Source organism: Rhinatrema bivittatum, chromosome 8 (assembly GCF_901001135.1).
Source record: "Rhinatrema bivittatum chromosome 8, aRhiBiv1.1, whole genome shotgun sequence".
In the NCBI taxonomy this organism is placed as follows: domain Eukaryota; kingdom Metazoa; phylum Chordata; class Amphibia; order Gymnophiona; family Rhinatrematidae; genus Rhinatrema; species Rhinatrema bivittatum.
Window position 1 is genome coordinate 124,924,876 of NC_042622.1, and position 24,204 is coordinate 124,949,079.

Here is a 24,204-nt window from a genome sequence, read left to right on the forward strand (position 1 = left end):
AGTAAGGGTATATCCCTCCATAGCCCAAACCCTGCCCGGACAGCATACAATCCTGGAAATGACCGCTATTTACCCGATAGGGGAAGTAAAAGCCCCCGCAGATGGAACGCCAATGGTAGTGTCGTTTTCATCGGGGGAAACATCTTTAAGCACCCCGACTTGGGGAATCCAGTAGCGCCAGGGCTACAGAATCTCTCTATTCCTCTGCTCCTGCTGACTGACTGACTCTAGAACCTTCTTTGGATTACTATATCAGGAGAGGGAATAGCCTACTCTAGCCCTTCCTATGGGGATGTTTAAGCCACATGGTTCAGTCCACTAGCATTCACTTACCAATGAGGTCCATAGTGAGTGAAACAGGCAGCAGCAAGTTACCTGGGTGAATTTAGGAAGGATATTCAGTGGGAAATGTGAAATATACTAAGATATGTTTAAAGTTATTTGGCTGAGTCTACCTGGGTAATTTCAGACCTGCTCTCTACAATGACCAGACTTACCTTGCTGAACTTAGTTGGGTAGTACTGAATTTCAATGTTACTCGGATACATTTAAGTACCTTCCACCCCTTCTGGGAAGGAAATTGACAACTTGAGATTAGTCCAGAAGATAAGTCCCAACCCTAGTCAGCCAATTACTTTTGTGTATGTACTTCACCTCGAGGAACACATTTACCTAGTAAGGATCCATTGGGTCCTCACATCTAACATCACTGCAGTGGAATGTGATGGTCTGGATGATTCTTTCTGGAGCAGATATCGTTAGACAACCCTCCACCTCTATTTTGCATGATGATGGGAGCTCCTGAAGGATCATCCGGAGCTCTGCATTTGGTTGTAATGGCGACTTTTTTCATCAGAAGGGACATTTAAGAAATGAAAAATAATAACTTTGGTAGTCCTCTTGCTATAAATCACTAGGGGGCTTAATTCACCAAGATTATTCACACAGACAAAAAATAGAATATGTAAAAAAAAAAAAGTCCCATTCCTGTGTAACACCATCTTTGGATGACTGCTAACCACCGATGGGGCCATAAAAGAATTTAGTGTCTCTTAAGGGCTGGAACCACTCCTAACTAGCTCTTTCACAGTCTCCCTCCCCCAGATTATGGATTCTTTATAGGTAGCGATCATGGTGGGGAAACACAGGTGCTAGTTTGCTGTTTCCCAGAGGAGAGGTAATGCTTTCTTTCACTACGGTGTGTGCTGTCAGTGCCAAATAATCCACGGGAGACTCTGGATGAGTGTCTAAATAAAATAGTTTACTGATGGGTAATCAGGTGAAATGATGGCACAAGTAACAAAGTTCATAGCACCACAGCAATTTTCAGATTCCAGTCTTTTCCTTCAATCTGTATAGGGGTGTCTATCACCAGGACTGAGAGACACTCACTTTCCAAGGAGTGGAGGTTGTGTAGGGTGTCCTTTGGTGGGACAGGGAAAAAACCCTCCAAATTGGCAAAAATGATAAGCACCCAGTCTCTGCACAGAGAGCCAAAATCCTCTCTCCCCAGGGGCTGAAGACTCCAGTGTTCTCAATAGGTGTTCAGAAGTTGTTACTCACACTTAGTTGTCCCTTTCTTGTTCTCACTATCTTTTCACTAGTATTGAGTTGGAAGGGATCCCATCAGGAAGGAGCATGCAGCCCTCGATGTTCATCTTCAGGTAGGAAGGGGCAGCAGAAATATTCCTCCTGGTTTGTCTATGAAAATCATTTTCCCTGAATAGAGTCCAAAAACACTGGAAGGTCCTTGAATCAGATCACCACTATACCACTGGTCTCTGAAGAGGTTGCAGAGGAGCAGGTCTTCCTTACCCCGGGCCCCACTGAGACAGGGTTCCCCGTGTCCTGAACCCAGGCAACACCCAGGGGGTCTTCAAGGCACAAACAAATCTGGTATAGCAACCCAGAGTTAAGCCCAGCCAGCCAGTAAATGGACTGGTAGTGCAGCCACCTGACCTTGCTCAGGATCCCCAGGCAGGGTTTAACCTGGATCCTCCATGTAGGCCCAAACATCAACTTAGAAAACATGCCTGACGGCCACCTAACTCCCTGTCAAAGCACTGCCTTCCATTTCTCAGTAGAGGGCTGCTTATAAATCCTGCAAAGAGGCTACTGCCTGGACACAATACCCTTATTCAATAAACATACACATGGTTACTGTGACTCCAACATCACTCTAAGCTTCAACAGCAAGAGGAAATGTGGAAAAAAGGATTTGCACTCACAAAGCCGGGAGTAGCTGGCTTGTTACGGCGGTTACTACCCCAAACCAAATGTGCCTGATACTTCACTTTCGATGCACATCCAGCATAGCTCTCTGCTCCAACAGCAGGGGAGAAGAAAAACTGATACTTCACGCATACCCAGCATAGCTTCAACGGCAGGGGAGAAGAAAAAAGGATTCACACTCACAAAGCGGGGAGTAGCTGGCTTGTTACGGCGGTTACTACCCCAAACCAAATGTGCCTGATACTTCACTTTAGATGCATATCCAGCATAGCTCTCTGCTTCAACGGCAGGGGAGAAGAAAAACAACCAATAAGGGCTGTATAACATAGTCTGGGTTAAAACAAATAAGCATGGGTGTAGCTTGCTTATTGCGGCGGTTACTACCCCTACTACCCCCTAACTAATCAAGCTAGATATTTCACTTGGATGCAGCTCCATCACTGCTCTCTACATTAATGGTGGGGGAGGAAGGGAAATAGAACCAAGAGCTAAAAGAAACAGATAAGTATGAGAGAAAAAATGTGTGAAGCTTGCTGGGCAGACTGGATGGGCCGTTTGGTCTTCTTCTGCCGTCATTTCTATGTTTCTATGTTTCTAGAAAACATTCCTGACGGCCACCTAACTCCCTGTCAAAGCACTGCCTTCCATTTCTCAGTAGAGGGCTGCTTATAAATCCTGCAAAGAGGGGCAGCCATCCCAGCTCCCTCAAATGGCGCCTGCTCACACTTCCAGAACTCTCTAATCTTAGCTAAAGGAGTTAACTAAAGGCTTTAATGGTAATGAGTCCAAGGGGCCATTACACCTGTATATCACTCATAGGTTCTGAATATTCAATGGTATCTGATTCTTGAAAAGTACATGTTTTCAAAAAAGCTTGACAGATTTCCTTGTGAACTAAAATTGGTTGGAGGATAGAATTATTTATTTTCCACCTTTCAACCCCTTCAAAGTAGATTACTGGAGATATTATCCTGACCCCAGAAGAGTTGCAATCTGACAGGGTCATTTATCAAATCGCGTTATGGTGTTTTTGCGTGCGTTAAGGCATTTTCGCATGCAAAAGCCACCTTAACGCATGCGATAAGCACCATAATATATGGTGCGATGCAAAATTTTAAAAGGGGAGGGATTGGGGAGGAGTCAGGGGTGGGATTTCAGAAAACATGGACTGGCTTTGCACTTCACAAAGGCATAATGCATGATATTGCAGTTTTAATGCAAAAAATAACTAACCATCAAGCTAGGTTGAGAGAACATTGTACAAATCTCATCATTGTGTGAGTTTCCTCACTCCGAAGGACATCAAATCTTCACAAGAGACCACTGTTCTGTTCGTACGTCTCACATTGAATGTCAAAGTGGCCCCTAACCCCCTACACTAATTATGTAAACCTCACCTCGAGTTACTAGGTGGGCCTCCTATAGAGATATAAATAGCTAACTACTATAAGGGTTTTGCAGATAGTCCCTCTCTCCCTCCCCCCTCCCCCTAGTGAGTGATAATTAGGCTGTTACCATAAAACATGCCCCTTTTTCTGTCACATGAGATATTTACAAAAGATTGATAAAGCTAGACCTAAATTGCATTTTTAAGGGAACACAGGATGAAGTGATTTTCCTAAGGTCACAAGGATTAACAATGGGATTTGAATGCTGGTTTTCCTAGTTCATAGCCCACTGCTGTAGCCACCAGGCTACTCCTCCAGTTGATATAATTAATGGCCTTCACAGAGTTTCAGTAAGGTGAATTTCAAATTCTCACACACTTGCCAGCAAAAGACAATTAGTTTGCATTGTAATTTTGTCTTCTGGGGCTTGAATTTAGGAAAACATCTCTCCCCCCCCCTCAATTTCCTCTGTTTCACCTGTCAATAATAAAGTGCCAGGATTCAGGTACTCATTTTCTCATGCTGCAGATCCCACATCAGTTACTCGATAAATAGATTTTAAACCTCCTAGTTCATATCCTCTGCACAATCCTCTCTGCACTCTGGAAAGCAGGTACTGATGATAAAATCTGTCCTCTCTCTAGCTAGAGCTTCCTGTTTGCAGTCATTCTGTGTCCAGGAATACCAATGAGCAGACCTTTACATAACAAACTCGTGATTCTGAATTTCTGGCTGACTTGTGTTTGGTACACAGACATTCATCCGTAAGGCTAAGGGGTTTTAATTCATGCAAATGGTCCAGTAGACCTGCATTGTTTAAGTTAAGAATTAAATTCATGAGCTGTTTTTTTTAAAAAATCGGGGAAACACTAAAAAGCAAATGAAAATCACAAGTACCACTGTCCATATATACTGAAATATGTGAACCAAATCTTTTGGTCTATACTGCCCAAATATCCACAGATTTATTCAGAACAAAAGTGGCAAAAAAATAAAAAAAACAACCCCAAAAAACAGTTCAGCTCTAGCTGTTTGCACAGTCCTGTCTAGATGTATACCTAGAGTCTGCCCTGCTCCTAGACTCGCACAGATTCTGGATGTATTCAAAGCATGTTTCCCCCCACCCCTGGGTAATTTGCCTTTACTTGCTGATCGGACAGACAGAGGGCTCTAGTCACTTACATTATTTCTAGCCTTTGGAGGATGAATTATGGAGAGCAAATAAATAGCAACTGCCATGAAAGCAAATACTTGGGAGATACTCTGTAAAAAAAAAAAAAAAAAAGAAGAAGGTAAAGTATTCATCACAATTTGGAAAAACAGAACACAAAGGAGGAGGAGACACAACAAACGTTCTTGTAACTCCCCTCTCATATCCTCCCTGTAAAATGAGGCACTGGGTGTGTTAAATTCCCGAACAAGGGAAGAAGCCTAATTTCTAGGCTCTTTGGCTGTGCTTGTTGAGACTGACAAAAATACTCTCCACACATAGATAGGGGCACCAAAAGAGTTTTTGCTGTAACAAAACTTCTTCAATTGATATAATTCATGAGGTAAAGAATCTAGACCAAGTTTCTTCTGGCTCCAAGGGAAATAAGAAGGAGACAAAGTCTACATTAACACCAAGACTTTCCAGTACTGGTTCAAAGAAGATCTGCACAGATAATCCTTCAGCGCGGAAGTTGCTGCCTGCAGCCATCTTCAGCACAGGAGTATCTTTAGTGCCATCGATAACAGCTGCTACCAAATCAACATGGAAAGTTTCCTGGTACCAATCCCCAACTGACACTCACAAAGAAGTATCTGCAAAAAAGCAACTTCTTTTACTACTACTAGGAAAAGATTTTCCACCAGTTCTTGTACCAGAATTGAACACTTCTTGGGTAACTTTTTCTCTGCCACCTCAGGTCCATCATCTATTCATCTAGAAAATGGGGCTGGAATTTATCCACAAATATTTAACAGAAGTCCATAAGAAGTGCCATGCTGGATCAGACCAAGGTCCAGGCCTAGCATTCTGTCTCCAACAGTGGCCAGTCTGGGTTATAAGTGCCTGGCAGATACCCAATGGTTGATCTGTTTCTTGTATCTCACTCCCAGGGATAAGCACTGGCTTTCCCAAGCCTACCTGACTAATAACTGTTTATGGACTTTTCTTTCAGGATCTTGTCCAATCCTCTTTTGAATCCTACTATATTAGTTGCCTTGACCACATCCTCTGGTAACAAATTCCATAGCTTTATAATGCACTGAGTGAAAAAATACTTCCTATGATTTCTTTTGAATCTGCTAGTTGCTACTTTTATGGTGTCCCCTAGTCCTAGTTTCATGAAGTGTCCCTGGTCCCCTAGTTTTTTTGAAAGGCTAAATAACCACTCACTATTTCCCCTTTCTTCCCCACTCATGATTTTATACATTTCAATCATATCCCCTCTCATTTGTCTGTTTTCCAAGCTAAAGAGCCTTAATCAGTTTAGCCTTTCTTCATAAGGGAGCTTTTCCACCTCCTTTATCATTTTTGTTGCCCTTCTGCTCTCCTTTTCTATGTCCGCTATGACTTTTTTTGAGATAGGGCAACCAGAACTAAACACAATACTCAAGGTGTGGTCGTACTATGGTTCTATATAAAGGAATTATGATATTCTCAGTTTTGTTCTCTATTCCTTTCCAAGTAATTCCTAACTTTCTAATTGCCCTTTGGTCTACTGCAGCACACAGAACCAAAAATTTCATAGTATTGTCCACAAGGATTCTGAGGTCCTTTTTCTGGGTGGTGATACCTAACACAGAACACAGGATTGTGTACCCATAGTTCGGTTTATTTTTCCCTATGTGCATTATTTTGCACTTGGCCATATTAAATTATGGCTGCCATTTAGACCAGTCTCCTAGTCTCACAAGGTCCTTCTTCAGTTCGTCACAATCTATTGCTGTTTTAATTGCTCAAAACAATTTTATCCAATAAAAAAGGTCCGAAGATGGAGTAAAACAATATCAAAAATAAAAATAACTCCTCTTATATTATACCACAATGATTATAATTATTTTGAAATTGAATGGAACTTTCATAAGAATGGGATAATTACATTGATAAAAGTTAAGAACATAAGAAGAACATAAGAACATAAGAAATTGCCATGCTGGGTCAGACCAAGGGTCCATCAAGCCCAGCATCATGTTTCCAACAGTGGCTAATCCAGGCCATAAGAACCTGGCAAGTGCCCAAAAACTAAGTCTATTCCATGTTACCATTGCTAATGGCAGTGGCTATTCTCTAAGTGAACTTAATAGCAGGTAATGGACTTCTCCTCCAAGAACTTATCCAATCCTTTTTTAAACACCGCTATACTAACTGCACTAACCACATCCTCTGGCAACAAATTCCAAAGTTTAATTGTGCATTGAGTAAAAAAGAACTTTCTCCGATTAGTTTTAAATGTGCCCCAAGCTAACTTCATGGAGTGCCCCCTAGTCTTTCTAATATCCGAAAGAGTAAATAACCGATTCACATCTACCTGTTCTAGACCTCTCATGATTTTAAACATCTCTATCATATCCCCCCTCAGCCGTCTCTTCTTCAAGCTGAAAAGTCCTGTGAGGAAGTCCTGTGAGCAACTCCTGTGAGCAACTTCCTGTGGCCTTCCTGTGGCCACTTCCTGTGGCCTTCCTGTGAGCAACTCCCCTATGAGGAAAGACCTTTAGTCTTTCCTCATAGGGGAGTTGTTCCATTCCCCTTATCATTTTGGTAGCCTTTCTCTGTACCTTCTCCATCGCAATTATATCTTTTTTGAAGTGCGGCGACCAGAATTGTACACAGTATTCAAGGTGCGGTCTCACCATGGAGCGATACAGAGGAATTATGACATTTTCCGTTTTATTCACCATTCCCTTTCTAATAATTCCCAACATTCTGTTTGCTTTTTTGACTGCCGCAGCACACTGAACCGACGATTTCAATGTGTTATCCACTATGACGCCTAGATCTCTTTCTTGGGTTGTAGCACCTAATGTGGAACCCAACATTGTGTGATTATAGCATGGGTTATTTTTCCCTATATGCATCACCTTGCACTTATCCACATTAAATTTCATCTGCCATTTGGATGCCCAATTTTTCAGTCTCACAAGGTCTTCCTGCAATTTATCACAATCTGCTTGTGATTTAACTACTCTGAACAATTTTGTGTCATCTGCAAATTTGATTATCTCACTCGTCGTATTTCTTTCCAGATCATTTATAAATATATTGAAAAGTAAGGGTCCCAATACAGATCCCTGAGGCACTCCACTGTCCACTCTCTTCCACTGAGAAGATTGTCCATTTAATCCTACTCTGTTTCCTGTCTTTTAGCCAGTTTGCAATCCACGAAAGGACATCGCCACCTATCCCATGACTTTTTACTTTTCCTAGAAGCCTCTCATGAGGAACTTTGTCAAACGCCTTCTGAAAATCCTAGTATACTACATCTACCAGTTCACCTTTATCCACGTGTTTATTAACTTCTTCAAAAAAGTGAAGCAGATTTGTGAGGCAAGACTTGCCCTGGGTAAAGCCATGCTGACTTTGTTCCATTAAATTTAATAGAAGTTTGAGGTTATTTATCTTTACAAATCCTCAGGCAGGGTTTGAACCCTCCCAGCCTCAATGTAACTCAATTTATCAATTTATCACAATCCGCTTGAGATTTAACTACTCTGCATAATTTTGTGTCATCTGCAAATTTGATCACCTCACTCATCGTACCTCTTTCCAAATCATTTATAAATATATTAAAAAGCACTGGTCCAAGTACAGATCCCTGAGGCACTCCAATGTTTACCTTATTCCACTGAGAAAACAGACCATTTAATCCTATTCTCTGTTTCCTGTCTTTTAACTAGCTTGCAATCCACAAAAGGAAGTCACCTCCTATCCTATGACTTTTTAGTTTTCTTAGAAGCCTCTTATGCGAGACTTTGTCAAACGCCTTCTGAAAATTAAAATATACCATATCTAGAGGTTCTCCTTTGTCCACATGTTTATTCATCCCTTCAAAAAAATGTAGGAGATTTGTGAGGCAAGAATTCCCTTGGGTAAATCCATGTTGGCTGTGTCCCATAAAACCATGTCTATCCAAAATTTTGCTTACCTAAATTTGTCTTTTTTATTTTTTATGCATTACATTTAAAATGACTACAGTTATGCTAAACAAAGCTGTTAATTAATATTCACTCCACAAATGAAACCATTGAGGTAGATCTTCAAAAAATACGCACGCACGTACTTTTGTTCGCGCCGATGGCGCGAACAAAAGTACACCAGATATTATAAGATACGCGCGTAGCCACGTGTATCTTATAAAATCTGGGGTCGGCGCGCACAAGGCTGCACAAAATCGGCAGCCTGCGCGCGCCGAGCCGCACAGCCTGCCTCCGTTCCCTCCGAGGCCGCTCCGAAATCGGAGCGGCCTCGGAGGGAACTTTCCTTCCGCATCCCCCCACCTTCCCCTCCCTTCCCCACCCCCCAGCCCTACCTAAATTCCCCCCTACCTTTGCTTGAAGCAGGCGTAACTTGCGCGCGCCGCCCCGGCATCCCCCGGCACAGGCCGCAGTGCCGGGGGACTCGGGACCGCCCTCCCGGCCCATCCCCGAACCGTCACCACGCCTCCAGACCCGCCCCGGATCACCCCCTGCCCCCAGACACGCCCCCCGGACATGCCCCCTCCCGCCCCTTTTAGGAAGCCCTGGGACTTACGTGCGTCCTGGGGCTTTGCGCGCGCCGGCAGGCGGTGGGGTGGGGTAGATAGGGGAAGGGAGGGAGGATTTACGCCCGTAGGGGTTTCAAAATCTACCCCACTGTATGTTAAAACATACCATGGAATGAGAACTTCACTGGAGATATTAAAAGCAGCCAAAGCAAGAGTCACTTATCTTTTTGTTATGATAACGTGTGTTTGTGGATCCTTGGGTGCAGTGGAGATGACCACGTCCACAGGGAGGAGCCCCGTGAGGAGCCACAGCACTGGGCTAAACTCATGCACACAAAACACAGTATAGTTCTTTATTATACAGCTTGAGTATCTCCACTAGAGGTGGCAGTAGTGAGGCAGTCTGTGGTTGTAGTCTCAGGGACCTCGGCAGAGGGAGATCTTCTCTCCAAGATGACATTAGGAGGTTCCGCAGCAGATCTCCCAGCGAGGAGATACTGTGAATGAGATAGGTGTTAGCTGTTGGTATGCGATTCCACCAGGTCTGTTCTAGAAGGTACAGGCACCGAGGCAGGAAGAGTAGGCCCTCGAGGAGCGAGTACCTGTTCCCTGAAAGGCACCTGAAATAAAGCAGAGGGCCCCCAAGGAGTGGGTACCCAGGTTAGCATATACCCCGAAGGGCAGAGAGAGAGATTCCTGCGGCAGCACGGAAGTGGCAGAGTAGCGTAGACAGGAACGGATTTGAGTCCTTGCTAACTCGGGGAGCTAGCAAATTGATGAAGGTAATATACCCAGATGGCGTGACGTCAGTATGAGGGAACGCCCTTGAGGTTTGTGCCAAGGGTGGTACAAAGACGTGGGTTGCACGCGCACGCGCACCCTAGAAGGTACCTGGGAGGAGCAATAGCGGAAGGCTGCACCATAGCCATTCTGGGGATGCCAGAGAGGTCGGCTTGAAGACACGGTGGTAGCCATCTTGCCCAGGTAAGTGGAGGAGCCGAGAATAAGGTGAGGCAAGTGGGGCGAAGCCGTCGAAGACCGACGGACGCAACACTTTTAAAGAATGTCCCCACACAAGCCATGTTTCGGAATCGTCCTGATTCAGGGGGACTGTTGAATGGCTTCACAAATATTGGACTGGGTTTGGAAGATCTTTTAAGATATTGAACGAATTGGACTTAAAATAAGGGAATGCTTTATTATAAAGTACACTGATTCATTGTATTTGTTTAGAAATATACTAGGCAATAAGTGGAAGTTATAAGGTATTGCACCTAATATTTGAGCATGTTAAAGCTTTTAGTTTTATGGGTCAAGTAGAGTATGTTTTAGTATGAATGAGAGTATGATTATGTGGGGGTAAAGCATGTAAGTGTTGTATGGGTATGAATGGTGTGAGAAGTAAAAGAGTAGTGTGTGTGGGGTGATTTTTAATGTGTATGTTTCACATAGGTCCATTGTAAGTGGATAATAAAGAGTCAAATTCAAATGGATTCAGACATGGTATAATGTTTATTGGATTACGTCCATTTTCTTATGATAGAACTTTCTGAGTTATGATAGAACTTTCACAAATAGACCAACATTTGTGAATAAACACCTAATAGCATGTGAAGCTTGAACAATGGTATAAATCAAAACAATTTTATGTCTTCTGCAAATTTGATCATCTCACTTGTCATTCCTTTCTCCAGATTATGTATGAATATGCTAAATACCAGAGATTCCAATAAAGACTCTTGAGGTACTTCATTCCATCCTACCCCATTCACTATCTTTTATCAAGTTACCAATCCTCAAAGGACACTTCCTCCAATCATATGACCTCTCAATTTTCTGAGGAGACTCTCATAAGCGACTTTGTCCAATGCCTTCTGAAAATGCAAATACATTACATCATCCAGCTCACCTTTGTCCACATGTTTATATACATCCTCAAAGAATCTAGTAAATTGTTAAGGCAAGACTCCCCTTTTCAAAACCCATGTTCACTCTTCCCTATTAAACCATGTATATTTATGTAGTCAGTAATTTTGTTTTTAAAAATAGCTTTGACCATTTTGCCTGGCACCAACATCAGGGTCACCTATCTGTAGTTTTCATGATCACCCTTGGAGCCCTTTTTAAAAATTGGCATCACATTGGCCACCCTCGAGTCTTCTGTTACCATGGTTGTTTTAAACAATAGGTTGCAAATCACTAGAAACAGGCCAGAACTCTGGGGTGAATATCATCCAATCACACAGTTTCAGTTCTAGAGGCAGACCATTGGCAGACGATCAGCCAATAGCCCTGACTGATTTTCAAGAGGATTCTCAATATTCATATAATTCCTATTAGGGATGTAAATCTGTACCGGAATCGGTTCTGGTATCGATATCGTGGACCCGTGGGCAATTCAATTTCTTGCGGTCCGAACATTTTTTTTTTAATCGGCTGCGCCCGAGCCGAAAAACAAAAAACTCACCCTGACCCTTTAAATCTAATTAGTTAGAATCTCCCACCCTCCCGACCCCCCAGAAACTTTCTTAAAGTTGGCTGCTAGTAAACAAAATGGTGCCAATGGCCCTTTGCCCTTACCATGTGGCAAGGGCTATCAGTGCCATTGGATGGCCCCTGTCACATGATAGGAGCAATGGACGGCAGGCGCCATCTTAAAAAATGGTGCGAGTCATCCATGCTCCTACCATGTGACAGGGGCCGGCCAATGCCAAGGATAGCCCCTGTCCCTTGGTTTTGGTGTAAATCCTTTTTTTCTCCTGGGTGGAATTTTTTCAAGGGCTGCAGACCCTTCTAATGTTGAGCGAAACTGGCCAAACCCGGATGTTCAGGAGTGTAGGCTGCAGAATCTCGCAAGTCTGGTGCCGCGAATAAGTGTAGGAATGTGCTTGGCCTCCAGCGGAGTCCCTTGATGGGGACCCCACTAGGGGTGTGCATTCGTTTTGAATGCATATGTAAAACGCAACTTATATTTTGTAAAAGAGAAAAAAAAGGTTTGATGCGCAACGCATCGCGACTTCCAACTTATTCAACATAGCTATGTTGAATACGTTGAACCTAAATAAACACTTAAACCCCCCACCCTCCTGACCCCCCCAAGACTTACCAAAACTCCCTGGTGGTCCAGCGGGGAGTCAGGAAACCATCCCTGCATTCCTTTGCGATTTCCTCATGACGCCGATAGCCTGTGTCACAGGGGCTGCCTGTGCCATTGGTCAGCCCCTGTCACATGGTCACAGCGCCATCTTGCGCTTCTACCTCTTGACAGGTAGGTCATGTGGCAGGAGGTCGCTCCAGGACCCCCGCTGGACCGAACCGGAACTTTTGGCCAGCTTGGGGGGGCCTCCTGACTCCCCCAAGCTGGCCAAAAGTTCCGGTTGGGTCCAACGGGGGTCTGGGAGCGGAGGCGCAGAGGAGCACGTGACGTCCCCCCCAAGCTGGCCAAAAGTTCCGGTTCGGTCCAGCGGGGGTCCGGGAGCGGAGGCGCGGAGGAGCACGTGACGCCGACGTCACGCCGACGTCACGGCGCCATCTTGTGCTTCTACCATGTGAAAGGTAGGTCATGTGGCAGGAGGTCACTCCGGGACCCCCGCTGGACCCAACCGGAACTTTTGGCCAGCTTGTGGGGGCCTCCTGACCCCCCCAAGCTGGCCAAAAGTTCCGGTTGGGTCCAGCGGGGGTCCCGGAGCGACCTCCTGCCACATGACCTACCTGTCACGTGGTAGAAGCACAAGATGGCGCCGTGACCATGTGACAAGGGCTGACCAATGGCAGGGGCAGCCCCTGTGACACAGGATATCGGCGCCGTGAGGAAATCGCAAAGGAGTGCATGGATGGCTTCCTGACTCCCCGCTGGACCACCAGGGAGTTTTGGTAAGTCTTGGGGGGGGATTAAGGAGGGTGGGGAGTTTAAATTTTTATTTAGGGAACCGGGAAACGTATGGACAGATCCACAACTTATGGATTTCTCCATACTTTCATATTGAACGGAATCGACCCTCACCTTCAACGTATCAACGTTTCAACGGAAACTTTTTGCCTGCACATCCCTAGACCCCACTGGCTCTGATGACGAGAATGATCCTTACTCCCTGGAGTATAGAGAAATTCCTCCGGGTTTGGAGTCATATAGATGGGCCATGCTCTCTGACCTCCCAGACAGTGACGATGCTGGGAGTGCCGGGTTTTGGTTCCATGTCTGAGCCAAAGAAGAATTCTGTTTTAGTGCATTGAATGGGATGCTCCGGACACTAATGTTAAAAGGGGACAAGCCTTGGTAGGGCTGTACCCTCTGGTTCTGACAACAAGAGAGAGCGGTTGCATTTTCTGAAAGTGGATGTGCTGGTGTGTGCAGTTTCCAAGCTGATGAACTTTCCTGCAGATGGAGGAGCGGCATCAGAGAATGCGCAGATAGGAGAGTTGAGGCTATTTTTATGCAGGCCCTGAGGCGGTGGCAATAAATTGCAGCTAGCCTCTTGCTGCTCCCTGGGGGCTCACATGCTATTTCAGTGCGAGGGGTTGTGCTAAGGGTTTCAAATGTTTTCAACCCTACAGAGAAGTGCCTTATCCAAGAGCTCTTTCAGCCCAGGTAGCCCAGATGGGGCGTAGGCTCGGGTGGCGATGCATCCCAACCCCTTCAATGAAGGTGTGCTGATCCACTTCCTAGAACTGGAGATAGGGGTCTGCCTGTCTCCTTTTATTGGGGGTGGGTCAAGATCACGTCAGACCAGTGAGTTCTGTAGGTGATAAGGAATGGCCATGCTCTGGAGTTTTGCATTCCTCAAAACAACTTCTTGGCATCTCCCTGTGACTCTCTGGAAATGAGGCTGGCAGTGGAGGTTACATTGTTGATGCCCCTGAGCTGGAGGGCCATGGTTCCAGTGCTTAAGTCACAAGAAAGTACAGGCCATTATTCCATTTATTTCATTGTATCCAAGAAGGAGGTTTCCTTCACCCATCCTGGTCCTAAAGGAAATCAATAGTCATTTGCAAGTGGCTTGTTTACGCATGGAATCCTTATGCTCAGTTATAATGACATTACAGTCAGGGAGTTTCTTATGTCTCTGAATTGTCAGATGTGTATCTACATATTCCCATTCGGCTGGAGCATCATCACTTTTGTAGTTCTATGTTTTGGGGCGACATTATTAGTTTTCAGGCTCTTCCTTTTGGTTGCCCACCACGCCCAGGACCTTCTCCAAGGTCCTGGTGGTAGTAGCACAATGTTGAGCTAAGATGGTATTCTGGTCCACCCATACCTAGACATTTGGATAATTTGGGCTCAGGGCATGGAGAGAGTCTTTAGGCCTCACCCAAGTGGTTTCCTTGCTGAAATTTCTAGGCTGGGTGGTGAATTTGACCAAGAGCAAGTTACAGCTGACTCAGACACTGGAGTGTCTTGGTGTTCAGTTTGACAAGAAGCAAGGCAGGGTGTTCCTGCCGGAGATGCGCATTCAGAAATGGATAGCGCAGGTGCGGTTATTGATAGAAGCTATTTGCCCGATAGTATGGTCTTTCCTTCAGGTGTTTGGTTGATGGTAGCTAGCCTAGAAATGGTTCCATGGGCAAGAGTGCATTTGCATCCTCTTCAGTGCATACTGTGGGCTTGATAGAGTCCACAGTCAGGACTTCTTGATATGGCTTCAGTTACCGGTGAAGACTAGCATCCAAATGCAGTGGTGGTTAAAAATGGATTATCTAAGGAAGGACATTTCCCTACAAACACCAGCCTGTCTAATACTCACGAAGGAGGCGAGCATCCAGGTTTGAGAGGTTCACTGTCAGGAGTTGATGGTGCAGGGGCACTGGACTGCAGAGGAGTCTCTCTGGAGCATCATGTGGAAGTATGTGCCATACAGTTGGCATGCTTGTGGTTTGATGACTGCTGGCAGAGCCAAGTGCTCTGAGTAATGTCCAACACTATAATAATAGTGGCGTGCTTCAGTTGTGAGGAAAGCACCAAGAGCCAGCAAGTGTCGCAGGAAATAGTCCAGCTTTTGGAATGAGCGTTAGTACATCTTCAGGAAATCTTCACGTTCAACATTGCGGGAAAATACAATGTAAGAAACGATTTTTTCAGCAGTTAGAGTCTGGATCCAGGAGAATGGAAATTGTCGGACGAAGCGTTCTAGCTCATAGTGGGCCCTGGGGCCTATAGACTTGCTGGCAACATCGTTCAATGTGAAAATTCCTCCCCTTTTTCAGTTTCATGAGATATCTGAAGTCTTTGGGCATCAATGCTCTCGAGCAGAAGTGACCGGAATACAAGCTTCATTTTGCCTTTTCCCCTGCCTATGTTGGGCAGAGTGGAAGATCAAAGGACACATGGGACTAGTGCTTCTGGTGGTTCCAGATTTGTGGATGCTCCTGGCGGACTCTCTGTTTCAGTTATTGTTCCATAGGGACCTGCTACGAGAGGGACCTATTCTATATGTTGGTCCATCTTAATTTTGACTTTCGGTGTGGTTCTCAAAAGGGCTCGGTTGCTGAAGCATGGAATCTCCACTGCTGTGATTCCAGCTTGCTTCATCTAGCCTAGCCATTTCAGTTACAGCCCTTGGTCAGGGGCCACAGAGTGTGGCTTTTTCCAGAGCCTGGTATGTCTACAGTATGAGTCCGTTGGCTGATGCTTCCTACCCCCAAAGGACTGTGAACTTTGCCTTTGCAGTATCTCCAGCCCCAGCTGGCCTGTGGAGCCAAAGCCAAGCCTGAGGATTGCACCCAGGTCTTGGGCATGGCAGTGCACTGCACTGCCAATGAGCCACTGGGCTGGTCCTTAGGGTTATTATTACAGTTTACCTAATCCTTCCTTGTTGTTTCTTATTTGTTACTACTGCTATTAAGTCACAGTTCTCATACAGTATCCAGATGACAGTGAGCTGGAGGGAGGTTGGGTTGATGAAAACAAATTGGGGTTTTTAATTAAGGAGAAGCTTGTTATTTCTCCCAAATGCACCTTTCCTGGATCATTCTCAGGATCCTCATATCCTTTTATGTGCTGTTTATGGAGTAAAGGAGCAGCTTGCCAGTCCCTTGTTGCAGCCAATCGCCTCATGTCAGTCCCTACCCCTTGGTGTGTAATTGCATTAAAGACCAGTTTCCATTCATTATAGAGTTTCAGATACTGCAGACAACAGAGCTCCATTTAACAGTCTGCTTAGCAATTGATCGGGATGAACTGAATTCATTCCAGGCATTTCAGGGAGATACCAGCTTACCCAAATTTCTCCGCAGAAAGACCTTTGAGCTGATGGACTGATGTTTCTGATATTTTTCAAGGATTAAGTGAGTTCTTCAACTGTTTGCAAAAGATTATTTTTTTTCTCTTTAACTTATGTAACCCCTTTTTTTGGAGGATTGTTGCTCCTAAGGGCATATAACTAATGTATTTCTTTGGGGCTGCTCCAGCTAGAATATTATATCCCATACTAACTCTCAGTGCCTGGGGAGCACTCTTTTTATGGGGTTAAGCTCTTGCTTGTGGCCCAGACGATGAGAATAAACCCTCAGTGTGTGTGCAGTTATTTGGTGCTTTCCATGAGGTGAGAGGCTGTAATAATTCAGACAGGTCCAGGTCCGGGTATTTAATAAAAATTTACTGATTGGTAATCATAAATTAAAATCCATTATCCAGAAGTGTGAATTTACATCTGACTGATACTACAGGTATTATTCTGGGTCCTTTTACCAGATCTCTGGGTAGAGCCCATGGTGATCTTAAATGTGCAAACTATCGCAGTGGCTGTGCGGGAATCCTAGTGGAAGTGACTCCAACTTTACTGCAAAAATCTGACATTTAGACATCTTCTTCTCAGACACCTAGTTCATCCTGGTCCTGTGGTTGTAGAGATCTGGATGGGGTCTCTTGCTCTTGTTCTTCCTTCCTAAAAATTCTTTCATCCTTATTCTCTGATCTTTCTGGGAAACATCTCTTGGGGAAAAGTTAGTGGGATCAGGCAAGTCTTCCACTCTGAAATCCCAGTGGGAAAGGGGGATCTAAAAACCTCCCCACTCTTATTACGACCAAAAAAAACTTTAAAGCTTAAACTGGATATCTCTTCTGCCTTCACTGTCTCTCGCAGGAGGATTCATCACTGGTGCTTGCCTTCCTAGGGTTTAGAGTAGGCTCACAGGTCTTTGGTCCCCTGGTGAGAGCCCTCTTGCCCCTAAAGGGTGTCAGGCTTACAAATCTATCTTTCTTACAAATCTATCACTCAGGTAGGGAGTGCACTGGAATGCATCGCTTCTAAAATAAACTCCTTTGGGTGAAGTTGAGAGGCCCCACCAGAGTATGGAAAAAATACATCTTTATTCCTTGACCGCTTCCTCAAACTGAACCCCCAAGTGTATTAACATGGCTGGGCTAAATAGTCTTCAGGCATCCACTCCAGACTCTCCAGGAGGGAGGGACTAAGGGGTATGAATGGCTTCTTACACAGTATGTTCTAAGATAGGGACAGTGACATCTGGTGGCCAGACCGGGAGGGTCTGCCACATTTAACTCTTTTTCTTTTTTCTGTATTTCCAGGCCAATTGGAAATACAAAAACTATAACCATGTTCTGACCTCTGTCGAAAAATCCAAGCACATCATTTAATAGAGAGAATAAAATGGTTTCTGTACACTTACCCTTACAAAAACCAAAGGCAGTTTTATTTGCAATTATGCTTAAAAATTGCATTTATTAATTTATTTTTGTGTTACAGTTAAATATCTTTATAAGATTATGGCAACTACATATTGAAAACTTCAAATCACAAGGAACTATCCCCCGATGCAGGTTTCAAAACACAGCTCCGTGTCAGGGATTTGTTGTCAAGATAAGAATATGTTATTTGCAATATTGAAAAATATAAAAAAATATATACAAAACAATAGATTGGCCAATGATTAAGTATAAGGCAAATGAAGGTCTGACTACACCAGAAGTGCCTATTATGACTGGCCACTTTGATGGTTAAATATTAACAAGACAGAACTTTACTGTTATTGGTGTTTTCATGTCATTCTGAAATGACTGCACATCTCTAATCTACTGTTGATGGAAAAATTCAACTTAAAATATGGCCCTATGTGTAGAGGACCCACAAGGCCAGATGGAGAGAGGCAGCTTCAGCCTAAACTTGAATTCCTCATCTGCTTGGTTGTCTGTTTCTTGGCAAGGTTGTAATTTTTTCTTATGAACTTTGCTACATCTTCTGAAAACAGAACAAAACAAAAACAAAAAAAACAATCACTAGGAACAGCAGCATCCCAAGCAGGTGTTTATGCAAATAGGAAGCGTCTTTTCACACTTGTGTACATCTGGAATTTGAATTTCCCGAATCCCCTGGGAGATGCCAGCCAAGTGAAAGAAAGTAACAAACATTCTGAAACTTCAGACAGGTGCTAGGAAGGTTGCATAGAAAAGGAATCAGAGATTTCTTATTACATTATTATTTTTAATATAGGTATTGCTTTCCACATTTTCCTCACCTTGCTGAGCTATAATTGTTTTGCTGGGGGAGGCCATTGCTTGGCTTTCTGGATTTGCATGCACTAAATAAATAAGTGCAATGAATCAATTATAGTAGAGGATCCCTACCAAATCTAAAAAATGTATTAGCCGCAAACTAACATTCTAGATGGAAAACAAAACAGAAAACATTCATAAAACTTTTTACTTTACAATAACAATCTGATGAACAAAAACATTCATGCTAAGCTGGAAGATGGAAATATTTTACTATGTTATCCAACCAATCTACATCATCACATCTTATAAAACACATTTCATTTACATGGAAGTCTAGGTTTGGCAGGGATGCTCTACTATAATTGATTCAATGCATTTATTTATTTAGTGCATGGAAATCCACAAAGCCAAGCAAAGGCCTCCCCCATTCAAGCAATTATAGCTCAGCAAGATATCTCTATATCTATTCTATATCTATATCAATATCTATACATGCGAAAAGTGTCCCGCATTGTTCAGGTTGTCTGGTCCATGACAGTTATACATTTTAAAACTGAAGAAAATAGAAAACATTAAATATTGTTTTATTTTGTTAAGTAATTAACAGAAAACATATATCCTCTTAGGGATCCCCTCCATAAACTACATTGACAGTACATTAGATGTCTCTCCTTGCCCAAATGCAGAAAGAGATAAATATAACAATTGTTACAGAGGAAGATTAAAAAGCACCAGTTCCAGTACAAATTCTTGGGGCACTGCACTATTTATTATCCTCCACGGAGAGAACTTACCAGTTAGTCTTACTCTTTGCTTTCTGTCCTTTAACCAGTTCACAATCCACATCAGTGGTGTAGCCTTGAGTGAGCCTGGGTGGACCAAATCAGGGCTGCCCAACACCAGAGGAAAAGGCCTGAGGATGACCATTGCGGCTCCCATCCCATGACAGCCAAAGAAGGAGAGGGCCACTCTGGACCCATCCCATGGCAGCCAAAGAAGGAGAGGGCCACTCTGGACCCATCCCATGACAGCCAAAGAAGGAGAGGGCCACTCTGGACCCATCCCATGGCAGTAGATAAAAGGATCTGATGGTGCCTGAAGAAGATGGCTTGTGTGTGTGTTTGTGTGAGTGGGAGCCTGTACATGTACATGTGAGTGTAGCCTGTGTGGATGTATGTGTATAGAGAGTTGTGTGTGTGTGTGTGTGTGTGTGTAGGCATGTGTGTAAGCCTCTGTATGTATATGGGTGTGTAGGGGAATCTGTGTGCATATATGTGTATGTATGTGTGTGTGTATGTGGAGCAGCCTATGTGCGTGTGTCTTTGTGTCTATATGTGTGAGTGTCTATCTGTTTGTGCCTATATGTGTTCTTGCCTGTGTCTGTATGTGGGAGCCTGAGAGACAGGGCTTTGCAGACAGAACATAGTGAAAAGTACCTGGCATTGCTCTGGTTGTCTGGTTCACAAATGATGTACATTTTCAAAACCAAATAAAAGTGGAAAAGATAAATGTTCTTTTAATGTATCAACAAATTAAGAGAAGAGCCTGTGTATGGGAGTACCTGAGAGAGGATTTTGCAGAAAGAGCATATAGTCTTTGCACAACGCCTCTTCCACTGTTCAGGGTGCCACCTGGTGGCCTTGAATAGGGTGACAGACTGACACACACACACACACACACACACACAGGCACCCATATACATATAAACAAGGGCCTCCACACATGCATACATACACACAGGCAGACACACACACACACAGGCAAACATAGACAAGCACACTCAGATACACACAGACAGACACAGGCACAGGCAACCACACAAACACAGGCAAATGCAGGCAGACATACATGCACAGATCCCCCCCCCCCCCCCCATACACTCGCAGACAGAGGCCCTCCCACACAGGCAGAGGCACAAACACATAGGCGCACGCACACACACACACAGGCTGTTATAGACCAGACTACCCAAGCAAAGCAAGGTAATTTTTGCTTGTAGATATATGTTTCTATATGCATGGAGAAATATATCAACTGAGATAATTTGACAGCCTAGGTAAGACACTAATTTGAACTCATTTTATATTATAATCCTGTACATTGACTACACCTAAAAATGTATTTGATGTCTAGTTTGTTTCATATTATAGAGTCTACTATTATGTTTAATTGCTTAAGAGAGTAATTTTATAACATTGTACATTAAAATGTTGGCAAATCCATGTATAAGTCCCACCAGTTTTGCTTTGGAAATGATCCCACCAAATCTTCCTGCTCAAGTTGCATCTGCTGCAGCTAAATGATTCACAAAATGTTTTTGTGAAAATGTATATGCATACTTTTTAAAATCCAAAAGTATGCACATAAATCCAAACTCCTTCCCAGCTCTGTTCCCAGGAGTGCTTTCTCTCAGTCCGAGTAAACTTACACACAGACATTACATACGCGCATAAGTTTACCCATATATTGGGTGCAACTCAGGGCAAGCCTGGAATCTTATGCTTCAGCATAGTCGTTGTCAGAGCATCGCTGAAAGCACCTGGATTAGATAAGAAAATACCTCACTCTTGGACTTAGGTGTGATCCTGTGCAACCAAGGTCCAGAGAAGCAGCCGAAGAGGTAGTCGACGGAAGCGGGTGAGCCCAGGAGGCCAGAAGAGACGTCACCCTTAGAAGTCCGCGGCCCTCCCGGGAGGAGCCCATGAGGGCCCGAGCTACTGGGACTTAGGTGAATCCTCTGGGTAAGCGAAGAACTGGATACCTGTAGAAGAGGAGAGGACTGAAGCCGAAGTCAATGGATGAAGCAGGGTCAGAAGCCAGAAGTCAGAAGCCAAAACCAGGGATGGAAGCTGAAGTCGGAGTCAATGGACGAAGCAGGGTCAGAAGTCGGAGCCGAAGCCAGACAGGAGTCCTGATGCAGCAACTAGCAACTCAAAAATGAGTGAACCTCGTTGCAAGGCAGGGAAAGAGCCTAGCTGCAGGGTTTATGTAGGCCTGCAGCGTCTGACGTCATCAGGAGGCAGTCCTGTATTTTCCCACGCTGGCCCCTTTAAGTTCAGAGTCCCTGTGTGCGCACGCGCCTAGGGGACGGGGCCAGACGTGACGGATCGCCGGCGTCTCCCTCGAGGAGGGAGCATCGCGGCCGAGGCCAGGATAGGCCTTGTCGGCATCTCAGCTGCCCGGGCCGGCCTCGAGGTAAGTGGAGGACCCGGGGTACGGCCCGGGGCCGTAACAGCCATGCAAGTAAGAGTGAGTGTTTCCAGCCAAGAGGTTGTCTGTGGTTTTTGAAATGGTTAAGGAAAAATAGTCTGTTGTTAAATGAACGGAAGACAACTGTTCTATGGTTAGGTTGAAAGTTAGATGTAACCCTCTTAGTAAAAGAGGATGATATGTATTTGCATCCTGTGGTAGAAGCAAGAAATTTAGGAATCTTATTAGATTCAGATCTTTTTCATGCACAAGTGAAAAAAGTGGCTAGAACTTCATTCTTTAAGTTGCGTGTAGTGAGACCTTTAAGGGATTTACTTCCTACAAATGAATTTCAAATAGTAGTACAAGCAGTAATTCATTGCCATCTGGATTACAGCAATTCTGTAATTTGTTACAGATTATGCAACTAGTGGAAAATGCTTCTGTAAGATTAATTTTTAAATTATCCTGGGGCATCAGTTTAACGCCTTACTAAAGCAATTATACTAGCTACCAGTACAAAAAAGGGTTAGATATATAGGAATGAAAAGTCACTATTTAGCTGCTAAATGGCATGGTATCAACCAACCCCTACTTTACAATCTTCCTCATTGTCCTTGTTGGCTATTCCAACAGTGTCAGGATGTTGATTAGATAGATTCAGAAACAGCTTTTTCTGTGAAAGGCCCTCAGCTTAGCAATAGTATCCCATTAGAAGGAAGAGGTGAGCTTAGTATTTGTAAATTCAGGAAGAAACTTAAGGCATTTTTGTTTAATCAAGTTTATGTTGATTGATTGCATGTATTTGATGATACAAAAAGTTTAATGCAGCACCATGTTTTTATATATTTTATATTTGGTGTATGTTATAATGTTTATAAATAATTATGTATGTATGTTGAAATCCGCTTTGAATGTTAGTGAATTGCGGAATACTAAATAAATAAATAGAAACCAGGTGCAGTGTGAGCCTTGGCTGTGGCAGTATTGATGGGTGCGTTTTTAAACTGGCACCCTTATGCAGGCAGAGCTCTCCCTGCTTTGAGTAATTCATCTCAGATACTTTCTTGGAGTGGTCTTAGTGTGCCTTGATTAATTTGTCCTTCCGTTGTTTTGGATGGTGGAATTAGTACTTAGTGTTGGCCAGAAAATTAAGGGGACAGAAGTAATATTTGGCTTCCAATGTGCCTAGGCTGAGCAGGGACCGAGCCGTCTAGAAGCTGGAAGAGTGAGAGGCGAGGAGATGTTCATCAGGCTACATACTCAGTGGCCAGTAACCAATACAAAAAAGGGAAACACGGAGCCTAAGGGAAAATGGCAAATCTGTTTTTCTAGCATAGTTCAGTCAATAAAGCATTAAACTTACATCAGTTTTTTTAATATTTTCATTCTCTTTATTTTTTAATAGCTTGCACTGTTGATCTAGTCAATCAATGTTAGGGCACTTGAATGCTTGCAATGTTTAGGAAACCAATAGTTTTTTTCAAAACGGCTGTAAACTGGCATCAGAGGAGCAATTTTGATATTAAATTGGGAGAAGGAACAGCACACAGCCACCCTCCACATTCTCATCATGATACAGCACATGCTCTGAACTAAAGTATTAATATGGAATTCAGAGGTACTCCCACGCTAACAGACATACTTATTCTCACTGATCTCTCTTACCGACATACACGGTTCCATCATCTCTCTCCTCCCCACAGATGCAGACGCAAATACCTCTTCTTCTTAAGTCCCACACACAAGCAAGCACCCTCTCTCCCTCAGGCACATGTCTCTTACCCGTAAGCCCTGAAATCACACATTCACACCGAGAAGGCGCATTTTTCCACTGGCCATAAGTGACAAGTAGCGAGGCTTTCGTGGCACTCATGTAGAAAAACTGGAAGCATCTCAGAGCCGACTGATGGTGTTTGTGGACCCTGGTATCAAACCCCAAACCACTCAAAATGTCCAGGTGGCACCAGAGATTTAAGAAATAATGCATTTAATATATCAAAAGGCCAATGTTTCAGTCCTCAAAGGAACCTTCTTCACAATCCCTTGTAGCAAACTTGCTATCTCAATTCTCTTATTCCACTGTGCGCTAATCGTTTTCCAGATTCTGAACCACTTGCCTGTATTTTGGTTTTCCTCTTTATCTCATCACTCATGTAACCTCATCATTCCTTCCTCTCATTCTTGTTTCTAACCCTTTTCTCCTGTCTTTCTCTGCCCTAACTGTCCCATTTCTTTTTCTCTACCTCCATTC